This window comes from Ornithodoros turicata, chromosome 3, assembly GCF_037126465.1.
Source record: "Ornithodoros turicata isolate Travis chromosome 3, ASM3712646v1, whole genome shotgun sequence".
NCBI lineage: Eukaryota > Metazoa > Arthropoda > Arachnida > Ixodida > Argasidae > Ornithodoros > Ornithodoros turicata.
Window position 1 is genome coordinate 33,242,389 of NC_088203.1, and position 9,528 is coordinate 33,251,916.

At 45.3% G+C, this 9,528-nt stretch overlaps 1 long non-coding RNA gene across 1 annotated transcript; it reads right to left on the reverse strand.

Annotated features, from left to right (window-relative positions):
- Window positions 1-7,488: 7,488 nt before the first annotated feature.
- Window positions 7,489-8,793, reverse strand: LOC135390177 (uncharacterized). The gene is made up of 3 exons (XR_010421750.1): window positions 8,693-8,793; window positions 8,064-8,124; window positions 7,489-7,655 (listed from the first exon to the last, which is right to left on the reverse strand). It is a non-coding gene; the product is annotated as an uncharacterized LOC135390177 (long non-coding RNA).
- Between the last annotated feature and the right edge of the window lie 735 nt (window positions 8,794-9,528).

Here is a 9,528-nt window from a genome sequence, read left to right on the forward strand (position 1 = left end):
CACAGAGCCGTTTAGAGGGAGAGTTTGGCCATTAGGAGGAACCTAACTTGAGGCGCGTCATGCGACGTCACGGCTAAGCCACCTCCATCGCCGTACTCTATTGTTGTCCCGTTGTCAGCAGGTCGCCGACGCCATATTGATGCTGATCGTTGTTTACGATGGAAGGCGGGAAGACACGTGCGTACATTGTCCTTCGAAAGCCCTTCGTCCTTGAACTCTTTCAGTTTGGCAACAAAACCCCCCTTATCAGAGGCGGCTGTGGGTCATAAGCCGGTTATTCCTGTAGATTGCATTCATTGCGACAACAAAGCTGAATGACAGCATCAATATGGCGCGCACCAGATGGCTGATAAGTGTATTCTGCTTGGATACAGGCTTTTTGGGAGGTGCAACGACGACTCTGACGTCAAAATAGGCTCCACCCACGAGGCGGCAAAAGATCAGAGAATGGCCAAACTCTCCCTATAAATGGCTCTGGGTTCACAGATCGAGCAGCGCCATCTCTGGAACACGGGCCAATTCATTGCCATGGTGAATGGAACGACCCAGTGGACATAGCACCGCGAAAAGCACGTCTCCGTCTACGTTCGAACCTCTGCCCCCAGATGGCAATGAAAGTCGACTCCGCCCACGCGTCCTTCCATTGGCGCGCCCGGGTGGGCGGGGCGCGCGAGGGAGTGGGAAAATCCTAGGCCAGTTCTCTAGAGAATAGTCGAAGATATTTTAAAATTTATGCTATTTTTGCGTTGAATCAATTTGAAATTGATAGTTGATTGAAGTTGATTGATTGATTGCTGTAGCAAATAAATGCTGCACACAGTAATTAAACAAAAAGGCTTCTACTTTTGGCAGCACACCCCGCTTATTGTGGAGGGGTGCACAGCGACCTTTCGGCCATAATCCAAGACCAATGCAGACCACAGGTTAATAAATGTGCTCCCGCCTTTCACAATATCAGACGCAGGCTCCCTTTTTGGCCCTCCACCGCGTACGCGGATTTCAAGAGACACCAGAGCGGGGGGGGGGGGGGAGTGATGTAGGGGGAAGGTGCGGTCAGCCTGCTCTGAAGTGGCGGCTCGGTGCACCCAGGGGACAGAGAAGGGGGAGGGTGAAAGAGGGAGGGGAGAGATGATGGTGGCACAGGAGAGGGAGGGGCATGCTAACCCTCTTGCTCTGGGATTTGGGTCAGGCCCCCACAGCTCCCCCTCTTCGCGGCTCTAAAAAAATGTTTGTACGTCATAAACACGTGGTATTACTCCGTCAGGCATCATAGTTGATACCCATTGGCCGAAGGACATTGCGCGCTCCGCTATTGGTTGGCAAAGTTTCAAAAGAGCATTCTTTCGCGGGCTGCCTGTCTGGCGGGCAGTTAGAGAAGAGAAGGGAGAGAAGTGGCAGCGGCGTCTCGCGTCTCGACGATGTCAGTTGACACTACGGTATGATCATCGTTCAAAGAGAAGTCCCAGATTTGTTCGTGTGTCAAAGTGATTCGGCGCATGTTGTGATGTTTCCCAACACAAGTATCCTACGTACGAACAGTCTCTCGAGTTCAGAACTGGAATGCAGCTCACGCCTGAGGAACACTTGTGAGCGCCGTCGCATTTTCAAATGTAGTCACAACGGAGACAGGATTCGGTGTCCGTGCGACAAGTATTGCCCGCTTCGTTGAAACCTTCGCACTGCAGCCAACGAAAGGAGATGCTAACCGTGAAATCGCGTGCACTCCTGTGATCGTCGCTTACTTCTGGGAGTAGTGTGTGTTTTCGTGTTCGATCTTGGTCAACGAACGCAACGATTTGGACTCTGTAGGCACGGTGAATATTTGTGTCAGATTATTGAATCAGTACGATGTTTCAAATAAATGTGTATTTTGTCAAAAATTTGCCTAGTTGTTCTGGAATTCGGAATAACAAGCGTCGGGCATGAAAACCAGTAAAAGTAAAAGCCGATGGTAGCCAGTACCGGGCCGAAAGGCGAGCCAAACTGAGAGACTCCTGATTGGCCGAAAGGTAGGCATCATAGTTCATTTTCATTGGTTGCATGTCCAGTGTTGCCTGAATTATCTCAAACTATGGGCTCTATGGGGAGCTGTGGGAGCCTGTTTGGGTAGTCCAAGAGGACTACCCACCACAGAAAACATGCGAGCATCCCTCAGTAGTCTTCATTGGGAAGCTCCCTGTACCACGGTAACCGCCAGGATTATTGGCGAAGTTACCCCATGACACCAGAGCGAGCATATACTGAAATACAAATTGTTGGAGTACGTTCGTCAAGTGTAGCGTGGCGTATCACATTTGCAACGGTGACAACGTCTTTCGGACGTCAGTTAATTTGTGAGTCTGCAAACCATGTCAGCTTATACCTGCGAACGTTCCTGATACCCCATCCTAGCAGCTATCGTGTTTTTAACTCAAGCTACCGCCTACAGTGTGATTACTTGGTAAATAACGTAGTGTAAACACCAAAATTTTCCCCGTTTGCTTACGTCATGCCACTAACCGTCACGTGTCGTAGACAGGGATTTCCCTACACCCCCTCAGAGGGGGTGTACACCCTCCCTGCATTTTTGCAACACCCCCCCTGAAATTTCTCAGGTGACCCCAACCAACTCGGCCACCAGCACGTTCTAGCTGGTAGTGAGTCCGGCGCAGCGAATTACATCTTGTACTGTCAAACTTGGGCTGTAGGACCACAGCCATGCAGATGATCGTAGCATGCATTTCTCTAAAAACATTTGAAAGTGACTGTTCAATATGCATATATTGCGCGCATATACGAGCAAAAATGCGTGCAGGCCCGCAAACTCAATGTGGATCATGAAGAACCATTTGCGCCCGACTCAATCAAGCGAGGTATACTGCTTTTTTCGTCTAAGGTTTTCGCCGTTGGTTGCTAGGTGTTCATTGAGCTTCTTGAGACAAGGTGCTAGTCTTTTTTCTTTGTCGGTCGTGTCATTATGCATCTTAATGTTGAAATGCCGTTCATGATGAATCTGTATTCTAATGTACTGTGTTCTAACATGTACAAATAAAACGGGAAAGCTGTGCAGATGTCACCATTGTGCCATGATTCTTTCCGTGTCTAAGAAAAATTCCGTAAGCGGAACCTTGACCAAGCATACCCCCCCCCCCCATTGAAAGCTCGGCACCCCCCCCCCCCCCCCAGCAATGAATTTCTGGGGAAATCACTGGTCGTAGATGTCTCCGAAAAATAACGCGCGGTTGCTCTCTTCTTTTTACACCTACCAGATGTCGCAGGTATATACAAAGTAAGACACTTTTCGAAGTCACATTGTGGACGTACAGGTAACATCGCATAGACGTGGTCGATATGTGCGACGTGTGCGACCTTTGTGGGACGTACCTAGGATATTTCTGGTTTACTGGGCTGCTGTCTATTATTACACCATCCAGTACTTATACCTCACCCTTATTTACTGGGTGCCACCATTTTGGAGAAACTCGATTGATTCGGGTTGGAACGGATATCACTGGTGACAGACCAAAACAACGGATTTTGCGCCCACTTTTAGAACACGATCTGCATGGAGAGAGGCATGTTGGGAAGGCTCAGAATTGCAGAAATGGTTGGTGGCAGAAGTGATTGGCCAGGAGAGCAGTACAACCGCTTCTTCGTAGCAGGCGACTGCCGCTATGAAGTTTTAAACCACGTAATGTAAGTAGATCGAATCAAAAATGAGCAATGATGTACATATAAATAAAATGAAATTATATAATGCAAAATCCTACGTATAAGGGTCGTCCTTCTTGCTATTTTCTTGGTATCACGATCTTAAAGGGACGGTCTCGTACTCCCTGCCCCTTTCATAAAGTGTACCATTCGATTGCCCTTTGTCGAAAATGGAATGCTGCTAATTTACCCGACAAAACACGCCACAGTTATTAAATAACCGAATTAAATTGATAAAGATCGCAGAGCACGCCGCGATCTGTGTTGGCAACAATAAGAACGGCCACGTCGCCCTGCGGGTAAGTCCGTGATAGGATACAGAAATCGTCTACTTTTGCGCCTGCTAGTGCATCGGTGTGAGCAGACGACTTTCAGAAGTTACTGGGCACCGCGGCAACTCTCGTACATTTTCTTTCAGTTCTCAGGTGAAAAACGCGCATTCACAGTAGTGGCAAGCATGGTGGTTCAGAACAACTATGTTAATCCTCAGAAACAAGTTAAAAGTCGCAGAACAACCCCATCCACAATCACAAATCTGAAGTCGCTGGCCATCGGCGCGCGCGGTCGCATTACAGCTCCGACCAAAAATATATTACGCGCGCTTCCATTACACTCCCCGTTGTACACTGATCATGCTTCGAAATGAAATGTCGCTGACGACGTACATAGAGAAGGAGAACGTGTTTATTTAAAAACTGCATTAAATACTCGCGGAAAGAAAACACGTGACTTAGCTTCCACGTATCCGATTGTGCGCCACATTATGGGAGACCCCACAGTCAATGCTCGGACTACATTCTCTGCTCGCGGAGGTATATGCCTGAGTGTCCCCATTTCGAGAGCAAAGGGGATTACTCAAACCAAGGTGCTTCTGCAAAACAACGAGATTTGGCCGAGGCAGACCAACAATTAGGGACGACACAGACAAGTAAGCCTCAAACGCCCAGAAATTAACGAATGCAAACAACTCAGGGAAAAGAGGTGCTGACGCCATGAATCGAACCTGGGTCTTCAGATTTCCGGTCAGATATGCTAACCGCTACACCACACCAGCACGCCGTTTCCCTTGAGCCATTGAGTGCCTCAAGTACGAGGGGGGGGGGGGGGGGGGGGGGACGGACAACCAACCACGCTATTCCCATTCCCTCTTACATCTTTCTCACTCACTCTCTCATTCGTGTGGTGTAGCGGTTAGCAGTGGCGTATCTAGAGCTACCTGCGCCAATGGCAACATGGTTAACATGATGTCCTTGGGGATGCGTTTTCATGTGGTCCGCACTAGGTTTCACACTACAACCTCTCTAATGGCGGGTGCTTTAGATCATTTATGAATGTGCCAGGTTGAGTGCCCGACCTGGCACATTCACACCCGACCACATAACGGCGCCCCTGTTCACCTGGCGCCCATGGCACCTGTCCACACCTGCCACACCCTATAGATACGCCACTGGCGGTTAGCATATCTGACCGGAAATCAGAAGACCCAGGTTCGATTCCTTGGGTCAGCACCTCTTTTCCACTGATCTCTATGTATAAAGGCTGGATCGCGCATGGGAGAGGGGCTCGTGGGGGAGAGGCGTGCCTTCGGGCCGCCATGTTGGCGGGCCCTAAAGTGCTGTGTGTGCCCATAGAAAACAATGGGAGGCAACAGAGATTGTGAGTATTTATTGCGCTGCTAGCATTGATCGTTGTTTGTCATCACACAATTTTGTAAGGTGCCAGTATACTGATGTATCCTAACAGTGTTTCACAGGTGTCCCGCCGTTCGATTCTTAATTACGTTATGTTTTGCATTCCGAAACTAGACCGTCACTGCAGTGCAGCGCTGGGGATTGTACTACAGTACGTTTCCCAGCCAATATTTCAATAAGAAACGACTAGAGGTTAACAACAACCATGTATATAATATCCCGTACTGCATTTTGGACAAAAATTGTTCCATAAAGAACGGTCCGGGAAAAGTTATACTCGCATGGCAGAAAGAGATCGTTCTGTAGAATCACAGCCGTTGTTTTAGCCGTGTATGCGTTTAGTATGATTTATATCAAGCATCGCCTTAGAAAGAGTCTTTTAGTAAACGACAGCGGTGCTTTGCCTCGCAAATATGGACACACTGAAGCAGCCCAAATAATTACTTCAGATCACAGATCACACTCGTTAGGACAGTTAATCAGGTTGTGATGTAAGCTTAATCATTTAAGTTACTTAGAAAGTGGTAACACCTCCTTCAGACACAGGACTTATCTCTTTTTGAAGTACAGCCCTTCTATGTTTGTTTGCTTCTTCCTTTATTTGTTCTGATTATTTGCAGGCGCGGTTGTGCCAAACTGAATGTCCTTCTCCAGCACTCACATGCTTTTGTTGAATACAACTGCAGCGTGAGAAAAGCTGCGTGGGGACGGGGTCCTGCTATCCAGTGCTGACTTTGTCATGCTTGTTATGTGGAGCATGTTCCAAAAAATGCAGCTCCACGTATGGTCTTCAAATTGCAACAGGACTATTTGGAGTTTGAAACATTTGTGATTTTGTCATTTTGGCCCTCGTGTACACAGTCTGTGAAACGCAAACAAAAAAAGTCTAACACGATATGCTTTTGTAATGAAGATCACTGATGATGAGTATAGAGATTATTCGAGTTTAAGTTTATTCAATATTTTATATCATTCATTATATTATTCAACATTTTATGTCATGTTTATACAACATCAAGTTTATTCAAGTTCAAGATTTATTCCTTGCACTTATGCGTTTCAGGATACAGTGAACGTGCAGGGAGGTCGCAAAAGACTACATTTATTGTTTTGTGACCTTGCTACAATGGCAATATATATTTTAGGAATGACAATGGTCAGGTACGCTCTCTAAATTTGTAGCACTCAATTTTAGGTTGGAATGAGCAATGAATAGCAACTTCCATCCTGATATTTTCTCATACAGTCAAGCTCCTTACAACGAAACTCAGGGACAGCAAAAGAAAAAATTCGCAGTAAAGGTATTTTCGTTAAAAAGAATGTCCATTATTGGACCTATAGGCTCCAGCGGGACCACAAAAAAAATTTGCAGTAGTTGTATTTTCGTTAAAAAGGTGTTTGACTATAAAGGAGTTTGACTGTATATGCTAAATTTTAAATTTAGTGCGATGGAATATGTGATAATATAATAATATATAAGAATATAATATGTGATAAATGAATGTGATCAACAGTAGATGTAAACAACATGAGTAGCCAGACAAGTGCATTCTCAATAAATAATTTTCTTCTTATAGCGTATATGTGCATGCCTATTAACTGAAACAATTATCAAAGTTCCCTGACAAGTTTTAATTTCTGAGAGTGTACTGTAGAGGCTACTTAGATCTACAACAGTTCATACAAGGTATTCTATATACGTCGAAAAGGGGAAAAATGAAACAATGTCAAGGAGCCCGCGAAGAGGGAGTCACACACGTAACATGAAAAACGGTTAGGAGCAACTAATATTTATTCGAACAAGAACTTTCGTGCAAGAGACTGCACTTCTTCAGGTTACACAACTAAGTGCGACACGAGTATATATACCAAGTAAACAGATACAATAAAACAGGTTTCCAGAACTAAGTAAACACAAAACAACCAGACAGTAATACAATGCATCACGTGAGCAACCGTCACATAAGAATCAGGAAAGAGAAGGTGTACGGGTAAATGAGACATTCGGAGAATTGGGGTTCAAAAAAGTTCAAAAGTAGTTGTGTAACCTGAAGAAGTGCAGTCTCTTGCACGAAAGTTCTTGTTCGAATAAATATTAGTTGCTCCTAACCGTTTTTCATGTTACGAAGGTATTATATACTGTGAATGCCTTTAAAAATCCCATGTGACACATATGCCTTTACTTTCTGGAGGTGCTGTGGTAGTCAAAGTTTGTGGGCATTACGCAGGTTCTGCACCCATTTCTTGAGTATGTCGAGGCAGCTGTGAAGTAACCTGCATTGATGGTGATTATTTCAATTTTTATGGTGCATCGACAACAAAGGAAATAATACATCAGAAGATTGGTTTGGGTGCAACCAGTTAAAAATGAATATGTTGTTTAATAAATGCATTGGACAAATGTTAAAACATCAGTTTAAAACATGGTTTACAATCCCTGTATCTTCTAAAAATTAAAAAGATTAAAAACTATTCTAAAAAGAATATGGGGAACTCTTCTAAAAAGAATTATAATCTCTAATTATTATATTGCTGGGTGAAGGAGCCTAAAGTGTAAGGTGTGTTTCTGATGTGAACATGTAAGAAAATATGCAAAACTGAGAGAGGCTAAACACAGTGTGCGCACTGAGGTTGTTCCTTCCTGTAAAGTAGAAACCAGTGAATGAGGAATGTGATACTTACCTGTACACCCAGCCGTATCACTCTGCACAGATTATTCACTGGGTAGCCCTCATGACGAAACCTGTATTGAGAGACCACTTTTGCCTTAAAAACTGCTACCAATAGCACGACGCGCTACAAATTATTACTATCGTAACAAGCTGACGATACAGCTCAGACACAAAGGCGTTATTCAAATCGTGCCACACCACCGTTACGTAGGATTCTTTGTCACAAATCAAACCAAGGCACGAAACTATACCAATACATGAAAAAAGGTGACAATCGTGGTCTCATTATGACGTAATACCGAACTTGTGCGTGAGGGTAATTCAAAGAAATGAATGTGGCACTTACTTCCGCAGGGAACACCGTGTACCATGTTAGCAATGCATGCAAAAAAGCGCTCGAGTGCTCGCACATATATTGATGACAACACTACCTGTGTAGTGTAACATGTTCTCTCAAGCATATTATGCACTCAAACTGTATTTGCCGCCGGGTAAAATGCAAGTGTGCTCGATTGAACGTCGGAAGAGCGATCAAGCAACCTGCATCCAGTGCTCGTTTTGGGCAAAAAAACACTTCATAATGGTCAACTAAATATACAGAATGGACGTCTATTTATTCCTCGATAAAGAGTGACTCACCTGTATAAATTTAGGCCCTGTAACCTTGCCAGTACGGTTGGTACGACGGTAATTGCAAGAAGTTGCCATGATCGCTGCGGCGACTGTTGTGGGTACAGTAAGATGGCGGCCGGTTTCTTCACGCTCGCGCTCCCTATCCGCGATCCAGCCTTTTACAATCGAGATCAGTGCTCTTTTCCCTGAGTTGTTTGCATTCGTTAGCTTCTGCAAGTTACAATTACCATGACAACGACGACGCACCCGCGGGCCGACGTCATAGGTGCCGTATGCATGAGAGAGGCGCAGCTTTCGTCGTCTGCTCTTACGGCACGTTTCGACAAATTCCTCGAAAACGACTTGGTTGTTCCGAATGAAACTTTGATGGTTGTATGTGTACAGTACTCGTGAAACTAGTTTTGGCTAAGTTTCGGAATCGCCCCGGCTGTACGAGACCGTCCCTTTAACTATAGGCCTAACGTTAGCGACAAAACATCCCATTTCTGCGTAAATAATGATGGCGGAGCGAAAGTTGAAGCTGATTTTACAGATGCGTACATGAGGATATATACCCACAGTATGGAATTAAAGTAGTTTGTGAAATTTTTTTGTTAGGAAATCTCCGCTTCGCCGTTCCAAGAACCATCCTCCATTTTGGAGAAAATTTGGTGTCATGGCAGCTCCCATGGAAAACAGTAACCAATGAAATGCGCCTAAGTTTGATTGACAGGTCGAGCCACTTTCTTAGGCTCCTCCTAATGACCAGACTCCCTTTGGCATACACGGCACTGTCCCGGAGCAGTGCCCTGCATGCCCCCCCCCCCCCCCCCAGAGAAGAACAAGGTCACAGACACGTCTGC